A 13,155-nucleotide genomic window follows, 5' to 3' on the forward strand; every position below is an offset into this window, starting at 1 on the left:
TAGCTAGCTGGTTCTGGGCTTCGGTCAGGGGTTGCCCGGGCTGAGGTCCTCCAGGCCTGGAGGATCTGATTGTAAGATGGCCCACCTGCATGGCCTGGTGGCCTGGCAGCCACGTCCCCCACCCCCGTCCCCCCCCAAGCTGTCAGCTGGGGCCCTCAGGGCCGAGTCACGTGGCCTCCCTGCAGAGCTGCGTGAGCTCCCTCCCAGGGTGGCAGCTGCCCCTCTCCAGGGACAGTGATCACGAGGTCTCTTCTGATGCAGCCTTGGCAGTCACAGGCTTTCACGCACACCTGTCCCGATGGAGGTGGGCGGGCACTACGCACCCATGTGCACCTTAGGGGGCCGCGGTGCCCCGGCGGCATCCCGTAGGCTGGCTACAACTGAGTCACTCCTCCTGGCTTCGACACCCAGGCCCACGGGGAGAGTCACTTCCTCTCCCTGGGTCTGGCCACCATCAGGTGAGTACTGGTATAATCGTAGCTTTTAATGGCATTTCTGTGAGGGTTAAGAAGATAATACACCTATTATCATCTCAGGAACACAGTAAGTGAGCAAAAATATCAGCCATGCTTTTTCAGTCCGAGCGGCGGGTACCAAGAGAATGACCCAGAGAATGACAAAACCAGACTGCTTCTAGAAAGCTCGCTCTGGATGCAGTTTCCAGGATGGATTGGGGGGAGGGGCCAAGATAAAGGAAGGAGACTACGGACATGCTCTCGTGACACGGACCAAGGCGGGGACATTGAAATCCATGGGAGCAGACAGACCTGAGAGCATTGGAGAAGTCGCCGTAAATGTACCCCACACACAGCCCACGTCGCCTGTCCCCGAGATGCTGGAGCTTGTCACCGGCTCGTCCGCCTGGGGGAGTGCAAGTTGTCGGACGCTCAGCCCGCCTTTCTGCCGAGGAAGCTCGTTCTCTCTCCCACCCTGGTGTGGGTCTGTTCCCAGAGGCAGCGGGGTGAACATGAACTTCCCAAGTGCTCGCGTCCTGGGAGAAGACCGCACATGTCCCGCCCCTGAGACAGTGGGGCTTGGCCGTGAGACTCGCTTTGATTGGTGGCATCTGCAACATGACATACACACGCTCCCTGCCAGGCCTCCTGATTCGTTCCCTCCCGCCGAGAATCGACACGAAGCTGCCTCCTCAGGCACCTCGGGGTGGGAGAGGTGCACGCAGTGGGGCCACAGCTCTGCAGCCAACCCACCTGTAACAAACGAGAAACAAACCCTTGTAGTTGGAGGTCGTGCAGGGTGAGGGGTGGTTTGTTACGAGGTGAGAGCTAACTGAGACAAGGGAAATGCTTATCTTCGGGCATCCTATTTCCGTGGGGCAGTGCCCCTGCGCTAGCTCAGAGAGGATGCACACACCAGCTGCCTCTCTCTCTCTCTCTCTCTCCGTCTCTCTCTCTCACACTCACACACACACACACATTTTACATCTCCCCCAAGGAAGTCTCAGTGACCCGTCTGGGGATGAGCCTGGGATGCCGGCGTCCCTCGGGAGGGCCCCGAGCGGCTCCACGGGACCCAGGGCGCCCCGGTCAGCAGTCCAGCCGGGGCCTGTTTCTGTCCAGCTGCATCCCGTCTGCTCTGTCCGCCGCAGCCCGGCCTCTCTGCCCGTGCGTGAGGACTCGGTGCGGGCACCGTGGGCTCAGTTCCAGAGCCAGAAAGCCACGTTCGAGTTCTCTGATGCAGCTCCGCCAGGGGTGTCGACAATGACATTCCGCTCCCTTGGGTCCGTCCTCTGTCGGTTCGAAAACCAGAGGGAGGGGCGTTTGTCACGAGACCAGCAGCCTCCCCCACCCGCCCATTCCCTGACAGCCAAAGCCCAGGTTTAATTTTTTCAAAGGTTCTCTTTGTGGTCTTCCTAAGGTAGGGGTCGAAATGCAAATAAGCGCCTTCTGAGTTTTACTTATGTGTATTTTTATCTAGGTCTTGTTTACATATATGTACAAGACCTCCCTTCACATCCGAGTGAAGCTGCGAATCCACTTGCCCGCGCATCCAGCCCCGCCCCCCAGGGAGCTCCGCCCACCTCTGCGTTTCACTGACGTCACTGACCGACAGCACGTGACTCGGAGAAACAGGCTCCGGAGACCGAAGATGTGTATGCCAGGCTCTCGGCCCCGTGGGCACCCCCGACCGTCTCCAGCCTCAGTTGGCACACCCGCCAGCAGGACACAGGCGGCTTCCACGTCCCGGGCGGCCGTGCGGTTCAGACAGGCGCGTGTCCGTGAACGCACATCCCAGGCCCCGCACCACGTGCAGCATCCAGGGCGCGGGCAGGGGGGACCCCTCTGGGGTGTGGAATCACGCAGAACCGGTCAAACCCGAGCCGGGTTCCCACTCGCCGTTTCGCTGTGGGTGTGAGACGCACTTCGCAGGAATAGTAACTGTCGAATGAAGTGAGATATCAGGTGTAAAAAACCCAGGACTCAGCAGGTGCTCACGTTAGGTCTCCAACCCTTCCTTGGGACCCGAGAGGGAGTGGAATGGAGGACGTTTGCCCGGGTGATGGGTGAAAGATTCAGGGAACGAGAGAGGAGCTTTTCCTCTTAAAAAAGGACAAATGGTGGAGATCAGGGTCAGCGCACTGCAGCCTGCAGGCCACAGCCAGCCCTCTGCCTGCTTTTGTGAATCAAGTTCTATTGGTACTCAGCCAGGCTCATCCGTTTAGGCAGCGGTCACTGGCTGCTGTCACGCTGCCTCGGCAGAGCTGGGTTGTGACGGAGGCTGCGTGCTCTCCAAGCCCCAAACGCTCACTGGTCTTTCTGGAGAGTCTGCGGACCCCGCCGCAGGTGAGTGGAGAAGGGGCAGCGCGCTGCGGGGGCGGGGAGGAGGAGCATGCATTGCGGTGATGCTACAAGGTGCGGTCAGGCTGGAGCGTGGCCGGGGCCGGGGTGGGACAGCGGAAGAGGCAGGACAGGCTCGGTGGGCTCCTGGTAGAGGGAGCTCGGAGGTCCGGAACCGGAGGCAACGGGGGCCATCGCCGGTTGTGGAGCAGGGAAGGGACGATGTTTGTTTTGCTGTGACCTGGGTGCAGTCATCGGAAGGGTGTAACAGCGTCCCGCGTGCTTTCCTCTGACAGTGGGGCGTCTGATGAGACTCAGAACAGATGAGACGCTTGCGCGCGGTTGCTTGTTTGGAGCGGGGTGTTGGCTGAGAGAGAAGCAGCTGGGATTTGTGTCCTTACTCGCCCGCGTGGGAGTTGTCTCCCCGCGGAAGAGTAAGCAATTAGACGGGTGGTGGCGAACTGGCGGTTGGCGAGGCCGGGCTTCCGCACGCGCGCGCCGGAGCCGTGTGTGGGCGCGCCACCGGAAGGAGACTTCTCCTATCTGCCGCTCTGAGTGCGCGGAGGTGAGCTCGCTCGGCTTCCCAACCCCCCTGGCCCCGCCCCCCGACTTCTCCGCATCTGGAGTGCACCGATACATATTTTGATTTTCCTCGAGGAGACACAGGGTGCTATTTCTGTCACATTATTTTCACTCCGTGTGTGTGCAGCGCGTATTAACACCCCTCTCGGGGAACGTTTTTGTTCTGAGAAACGCAGTTGGAAGCCCTAGCCCAGAGGCTTTCTGAGGAGCTCAGGGATAGCGCGCTGGGGTGGCTCGGGGCCGTCACCCGGACCCAGACATCACTGCTGCTGCTGCTGCTGCTGCTTTGTCCCGCCGGCAGGGAGGGACCAGGGCCGGCTGGACGCCGCGACCTCTGCAGAGCTCTGGGGCTCCCCCGATACTTTATGCGCACGTTGGTTTCTACACTTGCAAGTGGATCCAGCTTGATGAGCAATTTAGATGGAAATTTTCTAAACAGTTTTGAATTGGCACCTCATCTGCATTTCTTGCCAATTATCTGCGGACCCAGCTCCTGGCCCTGAAAATATCCCAGCTGTGGAGACTACTTCCGGCCCCTCCCCTGCCGGGAGGCCTGAGCGTGTTCCGGGGACAGAAGCGATCCCCCGGCAGCCCGCTCGCTCCAACCTGCAGGTCACGGAGGCTTCCCGCGTGTAAGACAAACGGGAGGAGACGCTTTGTTGCCGCTGGCTCCCGTCCACCCGAGATGGGCCTCCTGGCCAGCGGCCTCACCTCAGAGCTCTTTGTGGGTGAAGCAGCGTCCGGGTCGTCTGCCACCCCCTGTACCCGGGTGACAGGCTCTCCCACCCACCGCTGTCTTGTCTGTCCCGGGGAACCACTCCGTGCTGGTCTGAAATCCTCCCTGCCTTGGTGAGTTGAGCCAGCACGTCCCTGCAGCTGCGCAGGTGAACCCACGTAATTCGAATGTTCGTCTCCTCTGCTGAGGCTGGATGTGGGAGGCCCCAGGGACACCAGCAGGGCCCAGACATCTGGTCAACCTGCAGCACAGCTGCACCTGGAATGTGAGAGTGTGCAAGGCACTGCAGGGGCAGGTCACGTCCCCGCAGACCCCACCCCGATGGTGCCTCCATTGTCTGGGTGCAGGGAGGTGGCTGAAGCCCGAAGAGACCTGTGACCATCCATCTCCAAGGGGAGGGGATCTTTTGTAGGCATCCTCAGAATGTTCATCTTTAGGTGTTTACCTGCCGGGTGCCTGTGCAACCCCCTTAGTTCTGCAGCCTTGCAGTCTATCGTCCATGGGTGGTCCCAGGCCCACCCGGGACCACCGCTTCATGCTCTCGCCCACAGTGGGTCTGTACGCATCTGTAGAGCCGAGGGATGGACGGCCTTGCTCTTGGGTGAAGGCGTTTACCATTGAGGAACAAGAGCGAGGACCCCGGTTCAGTAAGAGCTGCCCGCACAGAGGAGGCAGGCTGCAGGGAGGGAGGCGGAGAGGGAGGACTGGGCGGACACGGGGCAGGATGGAACTTTCCAGGGCAGAGGCACCAAGGGAAGCTGTTAGGTTTACGGTCGATAGGTTCCCAGCTCCCCGAGCTGGAATGTGGCACCAGCAATAGAGACGAACGGGAGAATCTCAGCGGAGGTTAGCAGCTGGGAGCCGTCTCCCCGCGCGCGGCCGCAGCACAAAGGGCCAGGGGCTCGCACACCGTGGACCGTGCTGTTCCCACGGGCCCCTGTGCGCAGGGCGAAGGCGATGATGGACACGGGGCCGCTTCCTCCTGCAGAAACCCACTTCCACGGAAGTGCTCGCTCACGGCGGCTCACAGCCGTCCTGGCCATGGTGGCGCAGACCTGCGGCAGCCCCAGCGCCCGTCCCCGGAGAGGCCCTTCGCCACAGGGGGGCCGGCAGGCGCACGTGTGAGCACGGAGGGCATGTGCACGGCTGCAGAGCTGCGGCCTGTGCACGGTGGCCAAGGGGACACGACAAATCGGGGAGCGTGGGGGTCGTGGGGGGCGTGGGGGAAACAGAAGCGGCACAGAGAGAGTCCAATACAGGGAACTAGTTTAAAAACTATTGGGAACTAAGACGACGAAAGGGAAACCTGAGGTCACCGAGAAGACGGCCACTGCCCCCAGGCTGCAGACACGAAGGGGGGAGAGGGGTTAACAGAAGCCAGGTGTGTGGGGGAGCCCCCAGCCCCCACTGGGATCCAGGCCCCCACTAGGAGCGCATAGGCACCAGCCTGCAGCTAGAACCCTGGGGCTCAGAGGGGCCTCCCTGAGCTCCGACATAGCCCCCCCCACCCAGGGGTGAGGACTCAGGCCGCCAGTGTAGGTGTCTCTGGTTGTGCGAGGGAGCTGACAATGGTAGCCAGCAGCTGCTGGGTGGAGGGGCCGTCCCAGCGGCAGAAAGTCAACGGGGTGATGGCAGCCCTGTCCCGCTGCTCGCTGTTCCCCGCTCCCCAGCTCCTGCTAGGCCCCTGAGGGGCAGTGTCCGAGCCCCCAGCTCAGCTCTGCAGAGCAGGGTTCAGGGCTGGGTGGGGCGGAGGGACCGAGCTGGAGCTCCCTGAGGTGCAGTGAGCACCGGAGAGGAACTGCAGACAGGGGCCGGCATTGTCACTGGGCGGGTGGCAGAGGCACCGAGGGAGGCTGTTAGGTTTACGGTCGATAGGCTCACAGTCTTTTCCTTTCTTTTCCACAACTGGCGTGTGTCAGTGTGTCTGTAGCAGTTTCCCTTCCGTGAGCCTTTGTCGCCTCGCTGTGTAGCGCACGGGCTGCACGGGCACGTGACGCTCTGACACATGGAGAAAGCGGGCTCACGGGACACAGGCTCTTTGAGGAGGGTGTGGTGGGAATGTTCCCTTCTAGAGGCTTCCTTCAAAACTCCACCCTGAGGCCACACAGGCCCAAGTGCCCCCTCCCGGCCTGCCCCCTGCTGCCTGTCCAGCCCGGCCGCCCTCAGCCCAGCCAGCCCTCTCCGCCCGCTCCCGCCAGCCTGCGCCTGGCCCCGTGACAAATCTCACCGGAGCGCCCTGTGGCATCAGGGACCATCTTTCCTTCCTTGCTCTCCCAGCCTGCCTGCTCCGTTGTCATGGCAACACCAGGCTGGGAATGGGGTGAGCCAGCAGCGCCCTGGAGGTGAGGTGGCTGGGCCTCTGAGATGCTCGCTCGCTCCTTCCTTGACCGCCCAGACACAGCTGCCCGCCACCCCCCGCCCGGGGCCGACCCGAATCCTGTAATCCAGTAAATTGTGCCTCACCGCTTCACCGACACGCGTCCCCGGCTGTGGATTCGATGCACACCTGCTTTATCCTGTGCTTGTGGCTCCCTCCCTCCCTCCCTCCCTTCCCTCCCGTTCCTCCCTGCCCCCTCCCTCCTCTGTCTCTCTCTCTCCACCCCCATCTTTCAGAAGAGAAGAGGCGGGCTCACCACCCCTGCGGCCCTGCACAGAACCCAGGCGTCCTCAGGGCCAAGTCCGTTCTCCACCGGGAGCCCTAGCACCACAGAGCTGGCTCTGGCCTTGCACCCTGGGCTGCTCACTGCCCAGCGACTCCTGTGACCCGCCGCCCCGTCCCCTGTGTGTCCCAGATCCAGTAGAGCTGTCGCCCGCCCCCGAGCCCAGGCTCAACGATTTGAGTCAAGACTGGCATCAAATGGGGAGTACTTTGAAAGGGCCTGACATTTAAGCATGTAAGAATAACTACTCAATTTTTTATAAATAAATTCTGGTTTTTTGGGGGGGTCCCCACGCATGGAAGCTTTGCTTCCTTCTAATACTTCTAAGGCTATAATATTCTACACTTAGATCTTTTTTTTAAGATTTTATTTATTTTTAGAGAGGGAGGGGAGGGAGAAAGAGAGAGAGAGAGAAACATCAATGTGCGGTTGCTGGGTGCTGTGGCCTGCAACCCAGGCTTGTGCCCTGACTGGGAATCCAACCTGCGACACTTTGGTTCACAGCCCGCGCTCAATCCACTGAGCTATGCCAGCCAGGGCTACTTAGATCTTTGATGCTTCTGGAATCGATTTTGGTGCAAAGAGCAAGAACACCCTCGTCCCCCGAACACAGCTGAGCAGCCCCGCCCCCTCGCTGACTGGCGGGACCGTCTCTCGGGCGGGCGCCCGGCTCCTGAGTGGCTCTGGCTCCACTCGGGGCACCTCGGTGGTCTGTGCCGGCTGACGGCGGCCCCCTTCCCCTCGGAGTCCGTTGTAATTCACAGTGCGAAGGTTTCGCAGCCGCAGGGGAATGCGACGGACGCCGGGCATGCGGTGACGCTTCACGCGCACGCAGCTGTGGTTTCGTGGTGCAGCAGGTGGAACAAATCACACGTGAGAATGCGGTTGGTTTAGAGTTTCGAAAGATGAAGCCAGCTGCCTGCACAGCCACGTGTGGGACTCCTCCCCTGCCAAGAGTGTACGAAGAAGCGTGTGTGACACCAGGTGACACCAGGCCCCGGGCCGGCTGCCGGGCGAATGCCACTGAGTCCCCAACAGCAGAAGTCTCATAGAAGTCTCGTGGTTCCCTGACCATGGTGACAATTTTTGTATAGAAGTTGACATCAGTAACCGTGGTTAAACAAAAAGATCATTTACTAGAAAAAAAATTAAATCCATATTCTACGCTGTTTAGAAAACACACTTTAAAACCCTAGGTAGCAAAATGATCACCTGGTTTTTCCCTTCCAGATGAGCTCTACGATCGTTTCACCAAACCTGCATATGCCATTCCAACGGGATGGTGAAGACTGCCTGAAATCCAAACATTAATTAGGAAACAATTAACACGGACAAAGCTTGTTCCCTCCCATCCGGTAGAGGATAGCTTGGCCTATGTTTAAAAACTTTCCTGTGCGTCACTCAGAGGGGCCTTACAGTTCCCCTCGGGGAGGTCGGTGGCGTCACAGGGCCAGCACGATTCTCGTGCCAGCTGCTCACTAAGACGGCGCGGGAAAGGGAAACTTCACACTCATCACACGCACAAATATAGAAGCAGAGTCCTAAATAAAATCCTAGCGAACAGAATGGCGTGGTGCATGAAAGCAGTAGCACAACCACGCCCATGGAATTTATCGCGGGGATTTTACCGTAGGGAATTTATATGAATGAAGTTAATAGTGGCATGTTGTCATCGCTTCATGTGAAAATTGTTGTCTTTTTTTTCATTAAATTCACAGGCTGTGTTGGAATGTCTGGTCGTGGGGCGTAGGCATGGTTACCCCGGGGTGACCTGGGGACACTTCAAGGAAATGGATTATTCCGGGGCGGGGGAGGGGAGGGAGGTGAAAGGACTAAGAAGTAGAAACTGCCGGCTGTAAACATAATCACGGGGACGTGAAGCGCAGCGCAGGGAGCACAGCCGGTAACGTCGCAGGAGCTACGCGTGGGGCCAGGTGGGCTGCGGGGGCCGTCGCTTCGCAGGGTGTGTAGATGTCCGATCACTATGCTGCACACTGAAAACTGGTACACTATTGAATGCCAAATGTAAATTTAAAAATATTGCAAAAAAGGAAATAGGCAGTTATTCCCTCCAGAGTAACGGACACAGGTACAACTAAGACACCCCGGAGACCGTGCGTCTGAAGAAATCCACCCTATTCCCAAGCCGCCGTGAACGGTTCACATTAACGCTGCTGCAGACGCAAGCCCTGGGTCAGAGGCCCGAGGGAGAGGCCCCGAGCCACCGGCGAGGCCCTCTCGGGGCAGGAGACAGGCCGGGGTGTGTGTGCCCCTCCGCCATCCCTGTTGACCGTGCCCTGTGGGAGCTCAGTGCTCCCAGGGTCGCAGCTGCTACCAAATGCCTTCTCCAGCTCCACGTTACCAGGGATTCCCCAGCCCCACCCTCCACCCCCACTCAGGTGTCTGTGACCCGTCCCCTTCCAGAGGGGCTGCTCCTCGGGCTGGAAGCTGCAGCTGGTCCGCAGTGGGACACCTGGCACTGGAGCAGGTGGTGCTGGAATTCTGTACCCCGGCCTCCTGTCCCCAGCCCTGCGCCCCGTGCTCGCTCTCTCTGGAGAGCACAGGCCAAGACCCCCGCCGGCTCTGCACTCGGGCAGCCTCGTCGTCAAGGGGAAGTCCAAGCCTCCCACCGGGTCCTCACCTCCAGTGGCTGAGGGTCCAGGGCTCCCATTCAGGAGCTGGGCCGGGGTGGGGGGAGCACAGTGGTCCCTCTCTGGGGGGAGGCACTGAGAGAAACAGAAATGCACGTGTTAAGCGGGCAGCCTTGCCTGACCGACCCACGGGCCGGGAGCCCAGGGCAGGGGCGGGCCCAGGTGAAGGGTTGCAATCAGGGGCTCGGGCTCAGAGGATGCCCCGTCAACACAAAACTCACACCCCTTGCAGGGCGGGAGGGAGCACGTCTCGGCTCCCCCTCCCTAGACTCCTCACCAGGAATTCCTCTCGGTGCTTAGCAACCTCGTGGCGACATTGATGGGAAGCTCAATTCACAGCATCTGATCTCGTAGATAAAACAATTCCTTCGCAGGAGAAATCCACTTCGTGGGAACGGATGTGCTTCTCCTCCCTCTCTCCTCGCTTCGTGTCTCGACTCTCTGCTTGTGCGTTCTGGTCAAATCTGGTTGCTTCGGCCTTGCTCTGACGTCTGTCTGTCTGTCAGGCACGTGAGAGCGCCGATGGCGGGAGGAACTGCCTGGAACCCAGACACCCAGACCTCCGTCCCTATCGCCAGGGTCGCTCAGCGTTCCGGGGCTCTCGGTCAGGCTTCCAAGGAGGTTCAAGGTAGGGTGTGGATCTGGGGCCACACCTCACTTGCCTGTCACCATCCCGGCAGCGGCCCCCAGCTCCCCCCTCTGCTGCCACGGCAGCAGCGCTCCTGTGGACAAAGAGACAGACGGGAGGCCCCGAAGACCGGACTGCCCCCCTCGCCCTGAGCCAGCAACATGGTGCCTCCTTCTGTCCCTTTTCACATCTCATGTCCTAATGTATCTGAGAGTCAAACCACTTCTTTACACCCACGAGCTGCACAGCCATGCTGATTTATGTCGCTTTTTCCTGCCTTCTTGCCTTATCCTGCTAATGGCAGAGTCCGGCTTGAGGGTTTCCACCGTACACCCCCAAAGTGCTATTGTGTCAGAACCTCCTTGGTGTCCGAAGGAAGGACTGGGTCCCCTCTCCGGGAGCATGAACACGCTAAACGGCCTTGCCGTTCCCTCCCGGGGGCTCGTGGAGGGAGGGTGAAGCCTTCCATGGACCACCCGGGGCCCGGGCTTTCCCAGGATGCTGCGGGGTAGTGACTGGGTCTGCATCCCCCGGTGGGAATGAGCCTGATGCCCCGTGGAACCAGGGTCTTCCTGATGGGGGCCAGGAAGCGCACGTACGTTTCCCGGCCACCCGGGTAGTCTCTGTGCACGGTGAACTTTGGGAAGCATCTCCAGGAACCCCACTACCGCCAACCGCTCTACTAATCTGATTATTTCCAAAAGTGCTCAGATCCCTCTCGGCTGGTTCCCACCGGCCCCCCTGTGTCTTTCCCAGAAATACGCTCACGGCCTCGCGTCTAGGTGTGGAGGCTGGACCGTCAACATTTTGCCTTTGTTATTCTCCAAGTCAAGTATGTTCGTGTTTTTTTTTAAATATTCTAATATGTATGTATCTCACACTTTCTTTTTAAGATTTTATTTATTTATTTTTAGAGAGGGAAGGGAGAGAGAGAAAAAAAAAAAAACATCAATGTGCAGTTGCTGAGGGCCGTGGCCTGCAACCCAGGCATGTGCCCTGACTGGGAATCGAACCTGCGACACTTTGGTTCGCAGCCCGCGCTCAATCCACTGAGCTACACCAGCCAGGGGATGTTCGTGTATTTTAATGTTGGCTCTCATTCGGGAGGTTTTGCTCGTGAAAAGGGACGTGCCCTTTCCACGCTTTTCCCGAGAGCAGCTTTCCTATTAAAAAAAAAAGAGGGGGGGTGGGATTAATCTCCCATCTGAGTGTGGGGAGCTACCATTTAATCAACACTAAATGCTGTTACCTCCTAAATCATACTCGTTATAAAGGGTCGTATCTGGAGCTTACTTTAAATAGAAAAGTCAACCAGAATACTTAGGAGGAGAGAAGGTGCTAGAACGGGACTGTTTGGCTTTTTCCACGGGGTGCCCTGCAGCAGGGGCACCCCGCACGCTCTCCGGGGACTGGACCCCAAAGATGCTGCCACCAGCGGAAAACGTCCTTCAAGGTTTGTGTTTCACCATAAAAACTGAAAATTTTGCGTCTTCGGTACCACTTATCTGTATCCAAAACTCACGGATTTCCCCCTCCTGTTGCCAAGCACAGCTGATGATCCGGGAGGGCCCCCCCCCCCCCTTACTCAGACCTGCCGCCCTTCCACGCACACTTCCTGGGTTCCAAGCTCAGCACTCGGACCTTAAATCCACTTTATGTGCATTTTGAAGCACGTTTGCTCCATACTCCTCCTCCGTACCTATTCACCCTCACAGTTGACTTCCGGCCAAGTGCTGGCCGGAGCAATAACCCGACACGGTGGCCCCTACTCGCCGTGTTCTGGGCAGCGGGCAGGGCTCTGTGACCCTCGCTCGCCGCGGCAGCCCCAGCTCCGAGAACAGAGCCGGACGCGTGGTCGGTGCCCAGTGAGTCCCGCGGGGTGGATGACAAAGCCCACCACCCGTCTCAGTTCACTCCCCAGCCCTCCGGGTGCTGACTGTCGCCCTCAGGCCCAGCAAGGCTCAGGGCCTTCGTTTCAAGAGGCCCCAGACGTCGTGTTAACAGCGGCCTTGCTCGAGGGAGCCCTGGCTGTCCTTGGCCCCGAGTCCGTCCGCCTTGCTCCATCCACGGCAGGAACAGCGCCCCCTCGTGCCCTCTCTCCTTACAGCGGCCGGGGACCCGCTCAGCTGCGGAACCTGCTCGCGCCGCGGTCACCGATGAACCGCGTTCTTCACGGGCGTGAGCCATGTCTGCGGGAGTCGGCCTCGTTTCGCGCCCCAGGGCGCTGCTGACGCTGAATGCGGGGCGGATCCGTCCACGAAGGACGCTTCCAGCGACACCGGAAATCGTCCCACGACGGATCCCTGAGTCCCGCCTGGGACAGGGCTTGCTGACGCCAAGGGAGACGCAACGCCGGTCTCCCGTGGGTGCTCTGCGATACTGGAGAAGCAGCGTGCCGCCGCTCACCGGGCGCGCACCCTGGGGGGAGGGGCTCCTAGTGGAGACCATGCAGGGTCCCTGCGTTCTGGGCGATCACCGTCTGGCCGGCGAGCCCGCTTCAGCGGTGAACACGGGGCGATTTCAGGGCGTCGCCTTACATGCAGCACACCTCCTCCCCCTCCCCCTCGGTCTGCCGGGGGCGTCTCAGGGACGGTGCTTCTCCGTCCACCCAGACGTTTCCTCGCTCGGCCTGTCGCTTCCGGGCCTTCTGCGTGCCCCCCCCCCCCCCCGCCTGCACCCCCCCACTCTGCTCGTCATTCTCTGCGTCAGCTGGAACTCTCCTCCCCCCCCCTTCTCCTCCGGACCACTACAGCCTCCTATTATTATTTTTTGGAGAAAGTGGCAATCTGTTTGGTACGAAGGAAACAGGCGGGATGCGGGAGCCGTCTGAAGCAAGATGCTGGAGGAGCGGAGCCCTGGGCGGCTTCTGGGTGCAGGACCGAGCGCTGAATGTCGACGGAGCACCGAGCTGGACCAGACACTCTCCTGTCGCTCCCCGTGGAGTCGCTCGTGGGGCTCCCAAAGGGCCACGGGAGGCAGAGGGGAGGGTGGTGACGGTGTCACAGCTGAGGGGACGGTGAGGCCACTCGGTACAGCCCGGGGCAGGGATGTGGGGCAGCGGCGTCCCAGAGGGGCACTTCCTGGCCCCCGCCAGGCCGCTCAG

Source organism: Phyllostomus discolor, chromosome 4, assembly GCF_004126475.2.
Source record: "Phyllostomus discolor isolate MPI-MPIP mPhyDis1 chromosome 4, mPhyDis1.pri.v3, whole genome shotgun sequence".
Classification (NCBI taxonomy): Eukaryota; Metazoa; Chordata; class Mammalia; order Chiroptera; family Phyllostomidae; genus Phyllostomus; species Phyllostomus discolor.